Source organism: Leptonychotes weddellii, chromosome 7, assembly GCF_054177405.1.
Source record: "Leptonychotes weddellii isolate Sample4059 chromosome 7, ASM5417740v2, whole genome shotgun sequence".
Lineage (NCBI taxonomy): Eukaryota > Metazoa > Chordata > Mammalia > Carnivora > Phocidae > Leptonychotes > Leptonychotes weddellii.
In genome coordinates this window covers 70,253,270-70,276,401 of record NC_138375.1, presented here as the reverse complement: position 1 = coordinate 70,276,401, position 23,132 = coordinate 70,253,270, and the positions used below count along the sequence as shown (strand labels likewise).

General features: G+C 35.8%; 1 long non-coding RNA gene across 1 annotated transcript in view; it reads left to right on the top strand.

Moving 5' to 3' along the window:
• The first annotated feature begins 243 nt into the window (after positions 1 to 243).
• Positions 244 to 23,132, top strand: part of LOC115942678 (uncharacterized) — a 147,318-nt gene continuing 124,429 nt past the window's right edge. Inside the window, exon 1 of the long non-coding RNA XR_014147035.1 lies at positions 244 to 5,210. This is a non-coding gene — a long non-coding RNA (uncharacterized LOC115942678). The remainder of the gene's footprint in view (positions 5,211 to 23,132) is intronic.

Genomic DNA, 23,132 nt, shown 5'->3' with positions numbered 1-23,132 from the left:
AAATATCCCAAATTTGAGTCCCAGAGTGTTGTAAAAAGCATTATTTTGGGGAGAAATGATAGAATGAACAGATCACAAGCTAAATAATATCTTTTTATTAAATTATTTGTTTTTAGTATATTACCAATACCAACTGTTTTCACTGTGGAAGTCTAGTATTATCTTTAGAAATTGAACATTTTTAATTCTGTCTTCTGAAATAAGGAAATGTTCCTCATAAAAATTTTAGAAAATGAGGGGCGCCTGGGTGGCTCAGTCGTTAAGCGTCTGCCTTCGGCTCAGGTCATGATCCCAGGGTCCTGGGATCGAGCCCCGCATCGGGCTCCCTGCTCTGTGGGAAGCCTGCTTCTCCCTCTCCCACTCCCCCTGCCTGTGTTCCCTCTCTCGCTGTGTCTCTCTCTGTCAAATGAATAAATAAAATCTTTAAAAAAAAAAAAAAAATTTTAGAAAATGCACATTCAGAGCCCACAAATTTAAAATAAACCAATATCCTATCACTGTAACATGTTGTATATGCACACACACACTCAAACATGTAAACGCTTTATCATACATATATTAACTGTTATATAAATACTACTTTTTAATTTGGGAAATTAATATATGTTCAGCTTTGTCAGTAGTCTTCAACATAATTATTTTTACTGACTGCACATACTCTATTCTGTGAAATAGTGTACAATCAGACCCGTTTGTCAATCGTTTATTTCATTTTTTTATTTTTATTAATGCGAAAATATCTTTGTATATATATATCTCTGCATAGATCTCACTGTTCAGAATAAATTATAGAAGTCATGATACTAGATTAAGTATACAAGGATAACTGTTCTCACTTCTACAAATATATGGAAATAGTTTATGAGATGATAAAAGAGTATCACAGTGCTAAAAAAAAAAAGACAGAAACAAGAAATATTTTGAAGTTAACAATAGGAAATGAAGCCCTATGGCCCAAGAGATGCTGAGTTCAGAAGCAGGAGTTGAGAATAGAATTTCAACCCTTGCATATGAAAAGAGACAGCATAGCTCTTGCCTGAGTCCCAAAGCCAGGCTAGCTACATGAATGTAGTTGGTAAAGTTTTGCCCACTTATAGGACAGACAGACTGACACAACCTCAGAAAATACTGCACAGATTGGGGTGGCCTGGTGGAAAAGAGAAATATTCCACTGCAAGATGAGTTTTCAAGCTAAGATTTCCTGACTTAAAGGTTTAGAAGTTTCTCACGTAACAGTACAGAGTGGGGAATTTTAATTTGGCACTGGCTTTGACAGATGCAGTTGTTCAGTGACCCGGACTTGTACGTGGTTGTTCCATCTTGAGTACTTGGCTTTAGAATTGCTCCTCTCACCATCTTGAAGGCAACAAGGAAGTGGACAGAGCATGAGAAAAAATGGATGGGAGGTTTACTATTCACTTGTGGAAGCGGTACATGCTGCTTTTACTCAGAACCTGCTCACAGACATCTAGGTGTCTCCGAATAGTCAAATGAAGAGTGGAACAAACGCATGCAGTTCTTAATCAATAACAGACTAATATAAAAATTAACCAATTAAAATATTGGAATTAAAAGTTAATAGTTGATACTCTATATTTTAATAGAAAAGCTCTATAGTAAACTGGGCACATACATATAAATAGAAATATAAAAGTGAGAAAATCACTCAGAATTTTAGAACCGTAAGAGAAGAAAATTCAACAAGTGTGTAATTGAATTTCTAGAGGCAGCACAGAGAGCTAATTGGAGAGAGATACAATTCAGAGTTTTAATGGCTAAAATTTTTGAGACTCTAAGAAAGCTAAGAGTACTCAACAAATAATAAAGCAAATGGGATAAAAAAAATATACACTTCATACAGTCTAATAAAGTTACTAAATATCAAGGACAGGTTGAAAAAATTCAGAACTTCCAAAGAGAAAAGAATGATTACTAATGAAAAAAGAATACTGAATTATAGCAGACATCATCCTTAATAAAAAATGTCAGGAGACAATAGAAATATATTTTAAAACTACTAAGGAGAAATTGTTATAAACCTCGAAGCCTCTATCCAGCTAATCTTTTACCCAAAAGTGAAAATAACATAAATATGTGTTTAAGCAAAACATGACTAAGAGTTTGATAGCTGTGGGAACTCTAGGAAAGAAATATTAAAAGATACACTTCAATAAGAAAATGAATCTAGAAGAAAGGAGTGGAAAGAAAGAAGGGATGGTGAAAAAATTTGTAAACCAAGTTGTTAAATACAAACAAGTGTAAGTTTAGAAGGAGAAGATGGATAAAGACGAGTATGAGAGGAGATGAAATATATTTATATGCTGGTTTTGAACTTTGTGGAAAACCTGTAAGGTTAATAAGTTTGTTCAGTGTTTAAGGCTAATCACTGAGGTTAGAAATAGAATGTATAACTTAATAATGAGTAATGGGGGGAAAGGAGGAACTTACTCATTTAAAAAAAAAAACATAAAAGGAAAAGAAAGCAAAGGCAACATGGCATATATACCAGATTGCAAAAGTTAAACCAAATGCACATTAGTATTAACATCCACACTAAAGATAAATGGAATAAACTTACTGTTTCTAAGAAACACAAAGGTGAGAATTATATAGCTACTTCTCATTAAAAGCTGCACACTTGTCATAAAATAATATTAAAAGGGTGGAAAAGGATTCACTAGATAAAGACTAGCAAAAGAAAAGCATATGAAAAAGAGAATTTAAGGCAAATTAAAATATAAGTAAAGGGCTTTACTTGATGTTTAAAAGGAAAATAATATCAATCGTAAGTCTGTATATATCTAAAGCACAGCCTAGAAAAATACAAAGTAAAACCTGAGGATTACAGGAGGAAAAAAACAAAATAATCATATCAGGTTTTCTATATCCATTGCTAAAAACAAAATCAAAGGTAAATAAACCATTTTTTTTCTATCTTTGACCAGTGTTATAGTAGAGTGGTATGATGTGAGAGACCCTCTAACTTGCAAGTAACTACATCGTAGCTGTGACACATGCAGGCATTACTGTCTCACATGAGGTAATAGTGGCCTCGAGGGCTAACCCTCCCAAACAAATGAGCAAATAAGACATGAACTGGTGCTAGAGATGCAGGCAGTGAGTAGAGGCACGGTGTATATGTGTAGCATAAAAGCTGTCCAGATACGGTGCTTTGAGCCAGAATCAAGGTGAAGGAACTGAGGCTGGGACTTATTGGTGAAACCACTCACCTAAAAGTGGTTCGGTGCCACCCACGTGGGTGGTGCCTCCCAGCCACCCAAAGAAGCAGAAGCAGATCTCTTGAGGAAAGCTTTCCCAGTTTAGGCCCACAGGACTCCCCTAGATTAAAGTAAAGCAATGAGCTCACAGTAAAGATAATAAAATATAGGAGTTGTCAAGGCAACCTATGTAATAGTCAGAAAGTATCATATTTACTACAGGCTGAACAAAAAGTAATTTAGAGGATTTAGGAAGCCATGCACTAAATAGCAAGATAATCACAAAGTTGAGCAAGAAATAAATGATTAGTATAAATGTAGAGGCAAATTTGAAAGAAAAGTGGAACTGCTAAAAATGAAAAAAAAAATATTAGAATTAGAAAATCATCAGCGTATTAAGCAGCAGAATACACACAGCTAAAACGAGGAAGTATATTTTAAGAAGTTACCTGATTATGAAGTTCTGGGCACTTTTTAAAAGTATAGCTAACAGGATTTGCTCATGAATTGGAGACAGTTTTTTCAAAGAAAGTGAGGAATCAATAACTCCAAATCATTTTGCTTTAGCAAATGGATAGAATTGCATTTAACTGAGATAGAATTGGTTTGAAGGAGGGCTACCAGTACTTCGTTTCAAGGTGTGTTAAGTTTGATAGGTCTTTTACATACCACTGTTATTGAGAAGGTAATCAGAAATATGTCTGAAGATCAAAAAGAGGTCCAGAATACAGAGATACATTTAAGAGTCCTCGGCTTATATAGGTGGTGTTTAAAGCAAAAGATGAAACATGATTGCAAAAGGCAAAGATGTAGCTTAGGTGGAGAAGTGAGAAGTTTCAAAGATCAAGTCTTGGAGGACTCCCACACTGAGAGGTCTAGGGAACAGAGGGAGGAAAAGGAATCTCAAACTTTTAGATAGGATGCAGTTAGATGGACAGAAACGTTTTGTGCTGAGTAGTCTAGTAAGAATGTCTGAGTTTGAGTTTAGGCTTCACTCTGACAGGGTGACTGACCTTAGACAAGTTCCTTAGACACTTTAAGGAACTCCTCACTCACTGATTTTCCACATACCTACTCAGGTCCAGCTATGATTTAGGTTCAATTTAAATGCCACTTTCCGGGGCGCCTGGGTGACTCAGTCGTTAAGCGTCTGCCTTCAGCTCAGGTCATGATTCCAGGGTCCTGGGATCGAGCCCCACATTGGGCTCCCTGCCCAGTGGGAGGCCTGCTTCTCCCTCTCCCACTCCCCCTGCTTGTGTGCCTACTCCTGCTATGTCTCTCTCTGTCAAATAAATAAATAAAATCTTTAAAAAAACAAATAAATGTCACTTTCCCACAGAGGTCTCCCATGTGCATTTTACCCATCATTCAGCTAGTTACTCCTTATTACCATGTCTTATTTCATTTGCTTAATCCCAGTCTAAAATTAGCTTATGTGTTTACTTACATGAATTGTATGTCTCCTCTCTCACCACCACACAGATATGTACACTGCATGTAGGTAAGTTTTTGCCTTGTTCATGACTCTGTCTTCAATTCCTAGCTTGGTGTCTGGCACACAGAACAAGATCAATAAATGACCATGATATAAATGAATTTCCCAAGAATGAAAAACACTGAACTGAAAATTTGCTTAGATCCTAAAGGATGCTCCACTCACTAAGCAAATTAATTTAGATCCTCGAGGAGATTTAAATATTTAGTATGTTGCTTAAAAATTCTCAATTTTCTGAAAGAAAAGTTTTATATTTTTATAAGTACATTTTTGTGAATTATTTCTGTATCTCTTATCCTTTCTAGCCACATCTACTTGTACCAATTTGTTCCAGGCATTTTTAAATATTGGGCAAAAACTTGCATACCATCTACATCAGAGGAAAAATAGTTCCAGAGAGATTGTGGAGGAATTCTCTGTCCCCCAAAACATGGGCATTTTTGCATTCTGAAACATGTCATAGATGGATCGGTTTGGATTATTTTTCTACTCATGAGGTATTTCCACATGCCTTTAGAAGTGAAATGTTTTTACATGCACCATCATGTCTAAATTCCTAAGAGACGTTCTTTGAATTATCCCTATCCCCTGACCCCGTTTGCCACATACATTTAAAATCACCTAGAGTTTCTTTCCTTTGACATATAACTATAATAAGGAATCTCTTTCTGTCATCTCTTCTGTTTCTCTTAATCAATCTCTCTAAATACATGGGAAAGGAATAGGAATAACTTTTGAATAATGGGATTTAATTAAATTACAGATACAAGTATGTGTATTTTATTTTTATAAGAACTCATAGAAACAGGAATTTTATCAAGCTATCACAATTAGGAAGCACTAAATTATTTTTTTTTTTAAAGACAGTTCTCATAGGAAAGCAGAACATTCTCACAGAGAAACTGCAGTTTCTTAACAAAGATTGTAAATGACATATTTGCAGCTTCCTAAGTGACCGCCCAGTTACATAAGTTATTTACAGACCACCATCTTGACTTTCACAGCTAAATAAACTGTGAACACTGTGCTCTCTTTCATGTCAATGCCATGGATTTATGATCTCTTCATCTCAGAATAAAAGAGCTTTTTAACTTGCCCATGAATTTAAGGATCTCTGGTTGTATTGTTTATTAGAAATAAACAAATTCAGCAAGAATGAAGAATCCTTTAGAGTTTCCTTCTGGAATTTCCTTTGAACAGATGTATGACACATGCACTTTTAAAAAATAATTTCTCTTCCATGATACAGATACTGGTTTTCTTTTTTTTTTTTACATTAATTTCTTAAAGTGACTATAACTATTATGAAAGTGACATTATTAAGATAAAATTTTATTAAGGAGTTTATGATTTCTATTGAAAATGGAATTATTTCACCAAGTCCTATACACTTATTTCATCTTCCTTTATAGTAATGGGTTTTTATGAGCCAGTATTTATACCATAGGAAATACATACATAACTTTGAATTTCTCCAAAAGTACATGTTGTACATTGTATAATTTAGGTAGCAAAGTTTCCAACCTTTCATTTTTGGCAAAGTAAAAATTATGACAAGTAAGTAAAACCCCTCATATTTATCAGAAAACTAATTTACATATGTAGTTTATCAATTCTGAAAATAGTACAGTGATTTCATATGTATTCAACATTTATATAGTAATGTCACTATTTTCTGATACATTCTGTTATGTAAGTGTATGTTTTTGTTATCTTTTCTCTTTTGTTAGTGTCATGATGGATTCATAGATTCTTATTTATTCAGTGTTTTACCTCCAAGTATAGTCACTTGTGATGCTTTAATTGGCCAGTGAGGGGGCCCTTTCAATTGGACTTTTATGTTCTTTAGACAATTTTTCCCTTTAGGCTTCTTTGTTTTCTTCTACAACAGAAGTCCCAGGCTTATGTTGTGTTTTCTTTGTTCTAACCCTGGAATGTGTCCAAGAGACCTGGTTTATTTAAGTAGGTATATGGAAACCAAGATCTGGGTTTCTGGGTTTTAGGGCTACTTAGTGCTACTGGAATTTCTTGACCTTTTAGTGACTTAAAAACCATATGTTCATATTGACATGTCTAACTTAAATTTAACATGGCATAATATTTCTTAACTTCTTCAATTTTATAGTTTTGCCTCTTCTATTTGATGAAAAATCTCAGTCACTGATATCACTAACACACCTATTTGATTTAGCCTGCAATTTGAATACAATTGTTACAAAATTACAATACCAATATACATGTTTTTTTTTTACTAACCGTTGTTTTTACTAACAATAAAGCTACTGAGAGAAGTTAAAGATTTCTTTGCAATTCTTTTTATTCTTAAAGATACTTCACTAATGATGTACAGTCTGAGTTGTGCTCAAAGCTACATGTGTTTTGTTGTTTTTTTTTTACCCCCTGTGGTTGTGTTACTAACTTGGTATATAGTTAAGTTTCACTCAAATAATTCCAGTTCCACTATTCCTACTTCCCACATTAGTGTTTCGCCCCAGTCTCATTTTGTCAAGATCTATACCTAGCTTGGGTAATCTTGATTATTTGTTTTTGTGTGACACTGCTGATTAGGGGGTTAATGTAACCATCCTTTTTAGGTTCAATATATGTTGATGTTTTGGACCTGAACTGACCCCCCACTCATGTTTTATAATTATTTTTATTCATCTGTGGATGACTTCCTATCATGATTTCTAATATTACCTTCTAGACTTTTTCCTCTTTATGGTTCTAGTGAAATTTTTATGTATAACAATGACCCTGTTTTGGTTTATCAAGAAGCCAATAGTGTGATCAATACTTAGAATCTTTACATTTGGGAATTTGAAATGCTCTCTGAATTAATCTTCTTTCCTATATATGCTTAGAGATTTTAATGGGATCTTCCAGCTTAAAGTCAAAACTATAGGGCTACTTGGGAAACCTGGGCTGAGTCAACATGGGCAAGTCTGGTGTCCACTGCCTCCAAAACCCTGAGTGACCAATGAAGCATTGTAATTCTTCCTTAGTGACAGGATGCACATGGTACAATGACTTGCTTTATGCTTTAGGGGGGGATGTACTGGCATTACCAGGCCATTGAATAACTAAACTTGACACCAATGGCAACTTCTTGAATTTTTAGGTTTTATTTCTCACATTCTGGCATGTATCTTTCCAAGGCATCAAGAATACTTACTATTTTGTGCTACTCATTTCTGATTAACATGAGGTAATTACTACAGAGCTACAGTTATGTTCTGTGGAATATCCAGATAATTGAATTCCTTTTGGACTGTGTTATATTAGCAGGAGAGTTAGTAGAACTTGAGGGCAAGGCGAGGAATGTATACTATTGTATGTTCTAAGTGAATTAAATTTCTGAGTGTCCCTCCTTGTAAGAGGGACTTGCCAAAATAAAGCATTTGGCAAATTACTAGCTGCATACTAAGTACCAGAGGTTGTGTTGATCTGTTCAAGTAAAGATACTACATTTATCCCAGTAGCTGCAATTGGGCTGTCACCTGGTTAAGTTTATGGTAGTCCATCATGATCTTCCAAATTCATCCGATTTTTTTTAGAGACCAGATTGATGAATGAAAAAGGGATATGATGGGAACCACCAATATAATCTTGGCACTAATCTCTGCCATTCTACTTGGGATGCAGAGTTGCTTCTGGTTTTTCATCTTGGTAGAGGAGAGGACAATTTCATGGTGTTCCTCTTGGCTTTTCTTACAATTACATCCCTTACCCAAAAGCCAAGGAATAACATAAGGATTCAGCCAGCTGCTAAACATATACACTTCAGTTATGCTTTCAGAGTCTGCGAAAATGATCCCAGGGTAGATTCATAGACATTGAACATAATATGAGTTGAACTTGGGTCATGATTCTACTTACCATATAGCCTCCGTATGCTGCCAAGCTAATAGGAGATCTCTGATGCTGGTTTGGACACTAGTATTCGTTTCAGCTCAAATTCTGAATCCAACTACCTTCAAAAACTCTTGCTGTTCCTCTTGCCTCATTATACTAGTACTTGGGTACTCTTATGTAAATTAACTTAGTTTGCTTTGGGGAAGTCTTGAAAACATCATCACATGCACTTGTCATGATGCTGCAGAGTTCTATCCTGCATGATATCTAGGCAGAAGGAGGCGACTATCCTCTAGTTAGGGTATGAGCCACATTTGCGTGCTCAGATGATTTAATGTAACAGAAGGTTCAATGTTAGAATCTACTTCCAGATACTTTCTTCCCAAGTCTCCGTATCTCAGTAATTCCATATTAGGACCCGGATTTTAGCCTAGGAGACTTGTTAAGGCTGTGAATTAAGACTTCTTTGTAATTCTTTTCCTGAAACAATTGGTCTTAGGCTTGATTTTCTGCCCAGTCTACCCCCTTGGTGCAGATTATAATATTTTCTTTATAAACATTCTGGCTTTCAAATCATGGCCTAAGTTGACTCTTGACTGGGTTGAGCCTGCCCCTTTATTCTTTCAGTACTCATTTAAGTCTGTAGCCTTTTAAATTACCACCATTTATCCCAAATAGTAGAGAGATTGCATGAATCAGTGCTTCCCTTTTTAACTGTATCATATCCACTTCACCAAAGTAATAATGATACTACTGTGTGCCGATGGTATCATCACCCAGTTTACAAACAGCTGTGGCGGTTTTTTTGCCAATCTGATTAGTGTATTTTCCAGTTTTATAATTCTATCCTGAAGTTCTGATGTTTAGGACAGTTTCTGATACCAGCTATCTTAGGGTTTCCCCAGAAGCTCATTCTAATGCAAGGGTTTGAGTATAATAGTTTATTTGGTAAGTTCAGAAACTACTGGTAGGGATTGAGAAAGTGATTCACAGGAGGAAAAGCAGTTGCTAAGGTTCATTTCAAAGTGAGAATACTTAAGCTTAATCTCACAGGGAAATTGTGGGAGAAAAAAACAAAATCAAGATGAGTGGGTCCCAGGCCTTCCTATAAGTAGAATTATAGTATCCTCATCAACTTCCCTATGATACTCAGATATAGTCTGGATGTGAGACAGGATCCCTGTTAGAGTATTAACTAGTATATTCACATGTTTCTATTCATTATTATCTAAGAATAAAAGTAGATCCCACTGTAATTTCTTCACCATATTAATAAGCACATTTATCACTGCATATTTCTGAATAGATACATAATACAAAACTTCTCCCCTTAGGACTGTTTGTTTTGTGACAAAATTTTTGCTAAATATATTAGAATGTTCTAAATTATGTTGACAAAATACTTAAAATCAATACTTTTTATAATATCTCTTACATAAATTTAATCTAATCATTGGTGTTCAGCAATTCATAGATACCTTATGTTTGCTTATTTAACATTGTGCGGGTTTGTAGTCACCTAATATCTGTGTTAAGACAAAATTCGTAAAGTGTATGTGTATGTGGGTATCTGTAATTTATCTAAAATTTAAGGTCTCTTACTTCATAATATGTCTTTTTTAGAGTTAATTCTCTCACTATTCATACAACATGATAGGTCAGCGAAATTGGATTATGTGGGATAAAAGGCTCAAAGGATAACATTGAACAGATTTGCTGCAATCTCACCACATTTGGCAGCATGGTTAATGAAAGAGCTACTTAAGCCACTCAGATATTGTTTTAAATCCCAGTGACATTACTTAAACTCTGTGCCTCCATTTAGTAACCTGCAAAATTGAAAAGCTTTTGTCTACACCACTAGGTTGTTGTAGGATGAAATGAGATTATATATACTTTTATACTTAACTACCTCTTTACTTACCTTTACCTTCTTTCAACATGTGCTCTTGAGACTATTCTTTTCCTTTCCTTTCCTGAGTGAGCAATTTCTGAATGAATGAAATAATGAACAAAAGAACTTTAAAGCATTTAGAGGGAGAACTCCCAGAGATAATATCAAAAGACAACTTTTAGATGGGGAAAAATATTGCAATACATCTGACATTATAAAGATTACTTTCCTTAGTATTCAAAATGCCCATACAAATTGAAAACATAAAAATAAACAAATGAGGAAAATGAGTTAAGCAAAAAGACAATTCACAGAACTGAAAATGTATGTTATCAATAAATAGTATCTTTAAAGGGAAATTAAGTAAAAACTTTTTTTTTTTTAAAGATTTTATGTATTTATTTGAGAGAGAGAATGAGATAGAGAGAGCATGAGAGGGGGGAGGGTCAGAGGGAGAAGCAGACTCCCTGCTGGGCAGGAAGCCCGATGCGGGACTCAATCCTAGGACTCCGGGATCATGACCTGAGCCGAAGGCAGTCGCTTAACCAACTGAGCCACCCAGGTGCCCCAGTAAAAACTTCTAATTGCTCACCAATTACTATTAATTATCCTTCCTAAATATCTATCAAATATATCCTTTTAGTTTTACTCTCACTTCCAGTAACTGCATTCATTTTCCCTTTATCTCTTTCTTGTTGCTGTACTAACCTAATGGTGTTTCTTTACTCTGGGAACAATGGAACACTTATGAAAGAAATTGAAGAAGATTAAATGAAATGGAAAAACATTCCATGATCATGGATTGGAAGAACAAACATTGTTAAAATGTTTATACTCCCCAAAGCAATCTACACATTTAATGCAAACCCTATCAAAATGCCATCAGCATTTTTCACAGAGCTAGAACAAACTATCCTAAAATTTGTATGGAATCACAAAAGACTGCGAATAGCCAAAGCAACCCTGAGAAAGAAAAGCAAAGCTGGAGGCATCACAATTCTGGATTTCAAACTATATTACAAAGTGGTAGTCATCAAGACAGTATGGTACTGGCACAAAAATGGACACATAGATCATTGGAACAGAATAGAAAACCTAGAAATGAACCCACACCTATAGGGTCAACTAATCTTTACAAAGCAGGAAAGAATAGGGATGCCTGCATGGCTCCATCAGTTAAGCACCTGCCTTCAATTTAGGTCATGATCCCAGGGTCCTGGGGTTGAGTCCCACATCAGGCTCCTTGCTCAGTGGGAAGCCTACTTCTCCCTCTGCCTGCCACTTCCCCATGCTTGTGCTCTCTCTCTCTGACAAATAAATAAAATCTTAAAAAAAAAAAAAGGCAAGAATATTCAATGGAAAAAAGACAGCATCTTCAACAAATGGTATTGGAAAAATTGGACAGCCACATGCAGAAGAATGAAACTGGACCACTTACACCATACACAAAAATAAATTCAAAATGGATGAAAGACCTAAATGTGAGACAGGGAACCATCAAAATCCTAGAGGAGAACACAGGCAGCAACCTCTTTGACATGAGCAGTAGCAAACTGCTTACTAGACACATCTCCTGAGGCAAGGGAAAAGCAAAAATGAACTCTTGGGATCTCATTAAGATAATAAAAGCTTCTGGGTAGCAAAGGAAACAACAAAATTAGAAGCAGCCTACAGAATGGGAGAAGATATTTGCAAATGACATATCTGATAAAGGGTTAGTATACAAAATCTGTGAAGAACTTATCAAACTCAACACCCCAAAAATGAATAATCCAGTTAAGAATTGGGCAGTAGACAGGAATGGTCATTTCTCCAAAGAAAACATCCAGATGGCCAACAGACACATGAAAAGATGCTCAACATCACTCATCATCAGGGAAATGCAACTCAAAACCACGATGAGATACCCCCTCACCTCTCAGAATGGCTAACATTAACAACACAAGAAACAACAGGTGTTGGCAAGGATGTGGAGAAAGGGGAAACCTCTTGCACTATTAGTGGGAATACAAAGTGGTGTAGCCATTCTGGAGAATAGTATAGAGGTTCCTCAAAAAGTTAAAAATCGAACTACCCTATGATCCAGCAATTGCAGTACTATTTACCCAAAGGATACAAAAATACAGATTTGAAGGAACACATGCATCCTGATGTTTATAGCAGCATTATCAACAATAGCCAAATTATTGAAAGAGCCCAAATGTCCATTGGCTGATGAATGGATACAGTAGTTGTGGTATAAATATAGAAAGGGATATTACTCAGCCATCAAAAAGAATGAGATCTTGCTATTTGCAGTGACGTGGATGGAGCTAGTGTCTTATGCTAAGAAATAAGTCAGAGAAAGACAAATACCATATGATTCCTGTAACATGTGGAATTTAAGAAACAAAGGAGATGAACATATGGGAGGAAGGGGGAAAAAAAAGAGAGAGGGAAAAAAAACATAAGAGACTTTTAAGGATACAGAACAAACTGAGGGTTGATAGAGGGAAGTGGGTGGGAGGATCAGATGGGTGATGGGTATTTAGGAGGGCACTCCTTATGAAGAGCACTGGGTGTTGTATGTAAATGATGAACCACTGAATTCTCCTGAAACCGATATGCACTGTATGTTAACTAACCAGAATTTAAATAAAAAGTTGGAAAAAAAAAAAAGGTGTTTTTCTAGCCTTCTGACTTGCAACCTAGTTTTTTTTCCGATAAAATTTGATCATCTCATCAACCTACTTTAAACTCACTAATGAGTACTTAGTAAACTTAATGTAAATTTATTTCTCTGGATTATTATTTTTTTTACCACATACTCCTACCCCGACTTCCTATCCTTTTTATTTTCTTAAGTTACTCAAACTACCATATGCTGTGCTTCACATAAGTTATATTCTACTCCAGGAATATTTTCCCTACCTTTGCCTACTTAACTTAATTCTCATATCACTTATTCCAGATATGAAGACAGTGACCCCCAGCCTTGAGTTATATGTTTTTATTATGTGCTTCTAGATCACCTATCAAAAGTTACTCCATTTAGGTTATTTGTATTATTTCTTATCACTTGCTTCCCTAAAGTGTGACTTTTTCAAGTATAGAGGAAGTGTGCAAGCAGTGCCTGAATCATCTTTAGTGTTCCACTATGTTACATTTCCAACATATTGAATGGCATAATAAATAATCTATTATAATTATCAAATAGATAACTGATGAATGTAATCTATATCTGACAAGTAAGCATCATTCTAACTAATGTATATAAAATACCAACTTTAGTGCCCAGGGAACATTTATATAAATCAGTTATATATCATGCCAAAAAGGAAACCTCAATAAATTAGAGTAGGAAAACATCATATCTGCTATATTTCATGACCAAAATACCATAAAACTATAAATAAAAATTAGCCAGAAATAATCTAACAATCTAAAATTTTAAAAACTATGAGAATCTCTTGAGTTAAAGAGGAAATGACAATTGAAATTACAGGTTCTGGGCGCCTGGGTGGCTCAGTTGGTTAAGCGACTGCCTTCAGCTCAGGTCATGATCCTGGAGTCCCGGGATCGAGTCCCGCATCGGGCTCCCTGCTCAGCGGGGAGTCTGCTTCTCCCTCTGACCCTCCCCCCTCTTATGTGCTTTCTCTCATTCTCTCTCTCTCAAATAAATAAATAAAATCTTTAAAAAAAAAAAAAAAAGAAATGACAGGTTCTTTGAAAATTAGTTAATTTTAAATTTCAAAAATTATGGACTCTGGCCAAAGCTGTACTCAGAACAAATTTGTAGCCCTTTTTTTTTTTTAATAAACTACAGGAGAAAGAAGGAGCATAATTCAAAAATAGCATTTGATTCCAGGAGCCTATAAAAAAAAAAAAAAACTACTTGGGGCACCTGGGTGGCTCAGTTGTTAAGCGTCTGCCTTTGGCTCAGGTCATGGTCACAGGGTCCTGGGATCAAGCCCCGCATCAGGCTCCCTGCTCCGCGGGAAGCCTGCTTCTCCCTCTCCCACTCCCGCTGCTTGTGTTCCCTCTCTCGCTGTATCTCTCTCTGTCAAATAAATAAAATCTTTAAAAAAAAAAAAAAACTACAAAACAAAAAATAAACAAAAAACCTATAATAAATTTTACAGAGGAAGTTAGAATTAGAAAAAATAAAGTAATAGCTTAATGGGTTGGAAAAATGTGACTTATTAGTACTCTAACATGGATACTTAAAAATAAGGCTAGAAAAAATTTTGACATTTTTAATTTATTCTAAAGGAAACAAAATAAGGATGAAATGGAATATAATCACAGGTAGAGATTAGAATTAAGAGAATGGTGTTTTCAATTTCATGAAATTTGTGTTCATTTCTATATTAATAAAGTTTTGAAAATTTAGATTAAATATATCATTTCATTGGACACTTTTTATTATAAAAAACTAATAGGTTTTGAAGGGGGGCTATAAGATCCAAGATACTGGGAAGGTACTAGAATCAGATAATGTTTATGTTGAATCTCTGGTTTTACCTTTTCTTTCTATGTTAGATATAGCATGGGAAAAAAACAAAATGGTTCTAAATAATCAAATTAACACAAGCCATAGCATGGAGGATATACTCAAACTGTCCCTATCAGTACCCAACAATTAGATCTCTCTATGTAGATTCAAAAAGGTTTGTTATACATTGGACAATCTCATATTTTCAGTATAAGGTATATGTGGTCTTACAACTAGAACAATTAAATATATAGCCCAACATTTCTAAAAGTGAAAAATTGAGAGTACACCTCCTATGAGATCGGAAGGAAAAAATTTAAAGTGCTAGATACTACAGGGCTTCCCAGGAAGTATGTTAGTAGATGTAAAGAGAAATTACAAGGCCTTGCTTCCATAAAGACATATCTATATAAAAATTTTTCCTAAAAAAATAAAATAAAAATTTTTCCTAAGGGGAAAGTAGAACTAAACAAGTAAATAAAATTTGAAGTGTGGCCACACTTGCTAATATTTGTGTTGTTTTATGATTATTGAATGCAGAGAGATGACTGCAGACTCTGGAAAGCAAAAGGGCTGAATCTGTACTCATCCTTAAGTGATTTCTTTTTCTCTTCTCTGAGAGACACAACAGAAATAGCGGACCGCAGTCATTAAGTTTCTGATTTAAAAAGGAACCCAGTGGGCAGACCTTCCCTTCATGTTTCCAAGGCCAAGGGCAAGAGCACAGATGGAACGTCCTGGACTCCCACCATTATTTTCCCACCTCCTACCTCCAACATCACTCACTAGTCCTACTAAAGGTCCCATAAGTAGGCTCAGGGCTGTTGAGGCAGGGAATATCTGGACTCACGTATACAGAATGTGGTCCAGAAGAGACACAGGAGTGAGGACACACTGACTCCATAGATTTTTTTATCCCAAAAGTGGGTGTGCAGCTGTGAGCGAGAGGTAGTCTCTATAAATTATAAAAAAAAAAAAAAAAAAAATTCAGGGTATTTTGGGAGATAATGCAGGAAAATATAAATCATATTTTAAATGTAAATTTTGACCAGTATGTTAGAGAGGGCTTTCCAAGGAAGTTCCTATTACTCTAAAACTGAATGGATATAGATATTAGGCATAAGAAGGTGGATTAAAGAGAATTCTAGAAAGATTGAGTTATATGGGCAATACTTTAAGATATATCACTTTTACCTCAATAAAGTTCTAAAAATAAATAATATTTTATGATAGATTAGTATAAAAGGTGAGGGAAAGGAAGTTGAAAGAATAAAGCCCTGATCACTGGCTAGAATCTGAAGGAATCCAAATGCTATCAAACTTAGATATACAGAAGCACATTTTGGATGGAGAGAGATCATGAATTTGCATTTACAGATACTGTGTTTCAGATCCCTGTGAGATATGCAAGTGGATAGGGCTCAGGGAAGAGGTCAAGTTTGAAGATATTTGAGAGTTACCAGAATTGGAATCCAAAGCCATGAGGAGAACATCTAGGGAGAGATTAGAAAATAATAAAAACAACCGAAAAGAGACCCTAGGACTGAATCCTGAGTTATTCTAACATTCAGAGGACAGATGGAAGAGAAGGAGCTAGTGAAGGAGACTGGAAAAAAAGTAAAGTAAGAGAATTAGAAATAATAGAAGTAGAGTTTAGAGTCTGAATGTTAAAATGAAAAAGAGAGGAGTTAGGAGAGACTGGGAAACTTGAATGCTGCCAATAAATCAAAATATAAGGACAGAAAAGTGTCCATTAGATATGTCAACCTTGAGTTGACCCAAGTGGGAAGAGTGTAGAGGTAAGGAAAGAGTTTTGAAGTGAATAATAGATTAGTAGGGAAAGCCAGTACTGTTTGAGGACTTGGATTTGAATGTGTTGGGGTAATACGCATTATTGACTAAATATTCCAGCTTTCCTCTACCAAACCCCTCCTCACTGAGCTTATCCCATAGACATCAGGCATGGCCATGTGATATGCTTTGTCTAATGAAATGTAAGTGGAAGTGAGCTATACTATTTCCAAACAAAACCACTCAGAGTCATTAGTTGGCTCCACCATGGCTCCTTTGCCCTGCCACTAACTTGGCATGTATGCACTGGGGCTGTTTTTTGTTGTTGTTGTTTTGTTTTTGTTTGTTTGTTTGTTTTTAAAGATTATTTATTTGAAAGAGAGAGAGAGAGCACAAGCAGGGGGAGCGGCAGGCAGAGGGAGTGGGAGAAGCAGGCTCCCCGCTGAGCAGGGAGCCCAATGTGCGGCTTGATCCCAGGATCCTGGGATCATGACCTGAGCTGAAGGCAAGTACTTAACCAGGCGCCCCTAAACTCTGCTTGTTATATAATTTCATTGTATATAAATTTAAGTATGTGTGAATTAGTCTAAGTAGCAACTTATTTTTAAGACAAGCATAGATTTTCTCATTTCTGTATTTCCCATTCATATGTGACATATTACTGCTTATCACTAAAGCATTATGATTACTGAAGCCTAATTGTGTTTTACAGTAAGAAAATTGACTGGAGATTTATTCTTCTTGATAACTTGTTTCTTCTTTAAAGCAATCATATATTTTCCATTGGAAGCATTTTTTTAAATACTACATTTTATTCAAAAGTGCTAGAATAGTAACTTCCTAAAAACATTCATATATAACCTGCTTTCTTTGATTTAAAGTACAATATTTCCAAAATGTGACTCTATAAAGCTGACACATCTCAGTGTTCCAGTTTTCTTCCCCATCAGTGACTTTCCTATCATACTCACTCAGTTACCAAGTTCTTTTTTTTTTTAATAATGTAGTCAGTAGTGCAAGCTTAACCACTTATTAGAAAATCAAGCTATGTTCTTTGCACTTCATACATCAAAAACAGCAATAAAAATCCTGAGATCAGGATGTTTCTGGCAGCATTTTGACACTGCATAAGTGGAAAAAAATCTAACTTGCTTTTCAGAAGTTCACAGCTCAGCATTGATGATAATAGTGCAATTGTTTTTTCTTCTGTGAAATAGGCAGACCTGATTTTTGTGGCTTCCCAGGCTGCATGCATGAGCAGTGAAAGAGTGTTATTTGAAGTCTGACAGGAAACTTCTCTGATCACAGTCCTACTTCTCAAGTTAAAGAATTTCTTCAAGATCACAGAACTTGTAATGCTATTGGTGATAATGGAGAAATTTTATTTATAAAAATTGACTAGTCTGTGCAGGCTTAATTTCACTTCTTTCATTTTATTTGATAAGTAGGACAAAGTTTTCTGTCCCCCTTGCCCACTGCATTTCTTTTTCTTCTCACTGCTGGTTGAAAAACCTGTTTTGTTGTTGTTGTTTAGAATAATCATATTAAAATCTGTTCACATTAGCAAAAAATATTTTGAGAGGTAGCTTCAAGAATGTCTTCATGGTTTCCACTTCCCACATCATCCCAAGGATAGCGTCAGGGCATGGGTTATAGGATAAAAATGAGGAAGACAGAAGGATAGAAAACAATAGGAGAACAAAGAGGAGGAAACTAGGCAGAAGCTAAGAGATACTTGGAGACTTGCTTTGAAGCTGTACAGATTAAAAGGTAATCCAAAAGGAAATAATGTTTTGCCTAAATCTGTGGAATTAATATATGTCGATAACCAACAAATAATAAAACAGTTTGCTAAACACTTAGTTTGATTTAGGTAATGGACAATGTCTGTATAATGGAAGGGTTGCATATGCAAGAAAGTCAGATGCTCAGAGTGATAAAAACAAGATTAAATACATATTATATTATGCTTATATGATGTCTGGTTCTTCTGCTTTAGACATTCACAATCTGGGACAGTTTCCCTGACACAAATAAACAGATATGCAGGAATAGAATGAAATGGCAGTATATATTCATGCCTCAAAAATCAGATTAGAAATTGAATGAAAATACAGGTCATAATTATATGGATCCTTAGAGATCTCTGAATACCTCTAAATATCTTTGTGAAGAAGAATTATGATCTTGAAGAAAAGAATATATAGTTTGTTTTATTAAGCTAGGAAAGCCTACCATCCTCAGAGGATTTTTTTTAGAAATAAATGATATGTATGTATAGTGCCTACTGGAATACATCATACAAAGAAAGTGCTTTAAAAAGGGAGTTATTTTTATTATTTCTTTGTAAAAACAAGATGTGAAGAGTGTTGAGCTTTTTAATATGCATTACCGTGCTGTGATCCTATGAATGATGTGTGGTGACTAACAGATATTTCAAAATGATTAGGATTAATATGATTGAGTTGGGGAAATAGTATTTCCCTGGGAATATTCTATCGAGTTTTAGATGGCAGTCAAATACAATAGTGCAAGTTGTGCACTGTGTAGAGCTACCCATTTGAAGAGAGTGAGAAAGGGCTGAAATCTAGCATCTGTGCTGTGTATGAGCTGAGCTTTCCCAAGAGGAGTGCATTTTTAAAGTATTCATCAAGTTGCTTTGAAGGCTAACAGTGCTAATCTTTATGACGATATTAAAAAAAAAAATTATCTGGACTTTTCAAGTTAAGGCAAAATCTTCTCCTGACATGAATCAGAATCAAGAGAATCTTAGATTTGAGTTTAGATGGAAAAAAATATATAAATATAAAACTTTAGGTGTTTATTTTACACAATTCTTTTTTTCCAGAATGCTAACATTCAGAATGAAGTATACTTTATTTGCCATATATGAAGTGACAGAAACAAAGCCATATAGGCAGCTTGTTTTAATTTGTTCTGTGAGGGCACTGGGTAACATTTTTGGAGTATGTCAGGATATGAAGGTCTTAATGGGTTGGTCAGCTAATACTTTTCTCACCTACTTTACTTTTTAAGAAATTTTTTAATGTAATTTCTACCTCCAATGTGGGGCTCAAACTCATTAGGACCCCAAGATCAATAGTTGCATGTTCCACTGACTGAGCCAGCCAATGCCCCTCAAGAAACTCTTTTTTTTAAGATTTTTTTTTTTTAATTTTTTTTGTCAGAGAAAGAGAGCACAAGTAAGGGGAGCATCAGGCAGAGGGAGAAGCAGGCTCCCCGCTGAGCAAAGAGCCTGACTTGGGGCTCGATCCCAGAGTCCTGGGATCATGACCTGAGCCAAAGGCAGACACTTAACTGACTGAGCCACCCAGGCATCCCAAGAAACTCTTAATGAGCAATAATTGTATTCAGAAAACAATGCCAATATCATTACAATTATGAGACCACACAAATAACGGGATCGAAAACTCTAGCTGGGAAGAGCCTTCCACATTATGATCATCCTGTACTTGCATATGAAGGACTTATTTTTCACCCTTGCTTATATAGCAGGGTCTGTTGTGACTCTTAGTAACTAAAGTAGCAGCTTTTCCTGCTTACTATATACTGATGTGTCACATCTTCCTCCACTTTCCCTTACGACATTTTGTTTCTTGGGTTGAGTGAATTACATTTCAAATAATCTCACACATGTGTACATCTTGTTCTTTTACCAACTGATACTTTCTCCCGGTATTTGGCTTCTTTTTGCTGAACGTGGAAAATCCTTTCTCTAGCCTACAAAAGTTATTGATACGTCCTCAACTTTCTCTAGTTAAACAAGGTTTTCCTAACAAATATCCTTGAAATACCATTAAAATGTCTGTTGTTACATAGCTTAATCCCTAATCTTAAAACAGTGTTATTTTCTATAAGCAGATTTTTGTGAATTAGCCTTGTAACTTATTCTCATTTTCTTTTTGATTAGTGTATGTATGTGGGTTGGAAACTGCCTGTAGAGATGTTGGTTTCAAAAAGTTTGGGCAAACCCTATGATAAAAAAAAAAATCTAAGTGCAACTCCTAAATATGAAAAGATATCTTCTACTTTATGTGGAGAGGTAGTGAAAGAAAAAACAAACAAACAAAAGCTCTGGAACTAAACCCATCAATTATCCACATTCCTGTTTCTACTTTATGCATTTTATAATTTGGATGTGAAAAGCCTAAGATAATAAAGTCCCAAGAGTAGAGAAATATTTTGGTAACAGAATTCAGATCTTAATCTGACTCACCTCAGTGAGTCTCATTACATTAAAATTCTGGCATTTTCATGGTTTCACATTTGTGATAATTTTTTATGTGTCACCTTGACTAGGCTAAGTGTTGCCCAAATTAAACATAATTTCTAGGTGTTTCTGTGAGGGTGTTTCCAAATGAAGTTAGCATTAGAATCAGTGGACTCAGTAAACTAGGCTGTCCTCCCCTATATAGATGGTATCATCCAATCTGTTGAGGGCCTGAATAGAACAAAAAGATGGAAAAAGGAGGAATTCAGTCCTTTTGCTTCCTGCCAGCCTGCTTGAGCTGGGACATCAGTCTTCTCCTGCCTTTGAACTGGGATTTACACCATCAGCTCCCCTGGTTCTCAAGAGTTCAGACTTAGCTTGGAATTATTCTACTCTTTCCTGTGTTTCCAGCTTGCAGAAGGCAGATTGTGGGACTTCTCAGCCTCCATAATCACCTAAGCTGATCCCTCATAATAGATATCTTCATATAAATGCATCCTATTAGCTCTGTTTCTCTGGAGAAGTGTGGCTAATGCAATATCCTAACTCCTTTCTCACTTTGGTCTCCTTTAAGTTAAAGGAGACACCTATTTTCTCTCTCAACTACCTGGCAGGAAAATTGTCATGGTACCCAGGTCTAGCACATTAGACAGTTATTTTTGAACCTTGAATTTTGGGGGAATGATTCAAAGGAACAAGCAAGTTTCTGATGACTTTGCAGAGGCTGTGGGAGAGAAGAGAGCACACGGGTGTGGCCACAGTTATCCAGTGCTGATGGCAGCATCTGGGCAAAACCTATTTGTTCTCTATCAGTTTCTGCCTGAGTCTCTGTGAGTTTGCCAATATTCCTCTGTATCCCCCAAAGCTCCTCAAATTCCTTCCAGTAAATAACCTTGTAATGAAATATTTTATTGCTAGAGTTCATCTTGTTTCCATTGTTACAATAAAAACCTTGACTGAATAGTCATTTCTCATAAAATTCTAAACGTGGATGGACAGTGTTCAACTTAATGATGGCAACCTAAGTCCCAGATTTGTCACTGAAATTTTTTTTTTTTAAAGATTTTATTTATTTATTTGAGAGAGAGAGAGAATGAGAGACAGAGAGCATGAGAGGAAGGAGGGTCAGAGGGAGAAGCAGACTCCCTGCCGAGCAGGGAGCCCGATGTGGGACTCGATCCCGGGACCCCAGGATCATGACCTGAGCCGAAGGCAGTCGCTTAACCAACTGGGCCACCCAGGTGCCCCTGTCACTGAAATTTTTGGTCTTGATCTCAGAATCAAATAATAATTACCCTTCCATTCCAGGAAGAATAAGTATAATTTTGAAATGCCGTCAGTATCACAACATCCTAATGTCGTTTTGGTAAAACCATAAAGAAATAGACATTAATGGATAATGTTCCATTCTGTCTACTTCAAACAAGTTTTCATGAACACTTACTCAGCTTTTGCCCTGGGTTTAAAAATGATGAAGCAAGTATAATACTTTTTCTCACAAAGTTTAGAGACTGGAATAGACTTATACTATAATATTCATAATAAAATGTAAAAAGAGTTGTAATTGAGGTATTGTATAGCTTTTAGTGAGGGCATGAAGTTCAGGGAAAGTGTAAAAGGAAGAGAAATATTTTCTTCTGTCTAAACTGGAGGCAGTGAAGGACGCTGGAAGAGGTGATAATAGCCTCCACACAAAGAGTCTGAAGGCAGAAGTAGTGAGATTATGGAGCAGAAATAAAAGGATAAAAATTTAAGAGTCTGCATCTGTATTTTTATAGCTTGTATCTGTTATGGTAAAACCAGCTTGTTCAGTATCTGTCAAAGCTACATAAAACAGACCCAGGTGAGGGCAGTCCTGGATTGGGTATGCAGGCAGCAGGTCTAAAGGAGACCCCAAAAAACAAAAAAGGGCCACCAGCACTACATTGAATAGTTTCTCAATAGTGTCTCAGCTTCCGTGACATTTTTTCTACTCCCCATCAAAATCTTTTCTGTAGTGCTGTACTCTTGAATGGACGAGCCTTGCTCCTTAGTTAGCACACAGAGAAGCAGCCGTGTGTAGCTCAGGGTGACAGCCAGGCTTCCTTCTGTTTCACCAGGCTGATGATGAGCACGAGCGCCTTTTTTATTTGTTTGTTTGTTTATTGGAGACTGTGCTGACTGTCAGAGACATT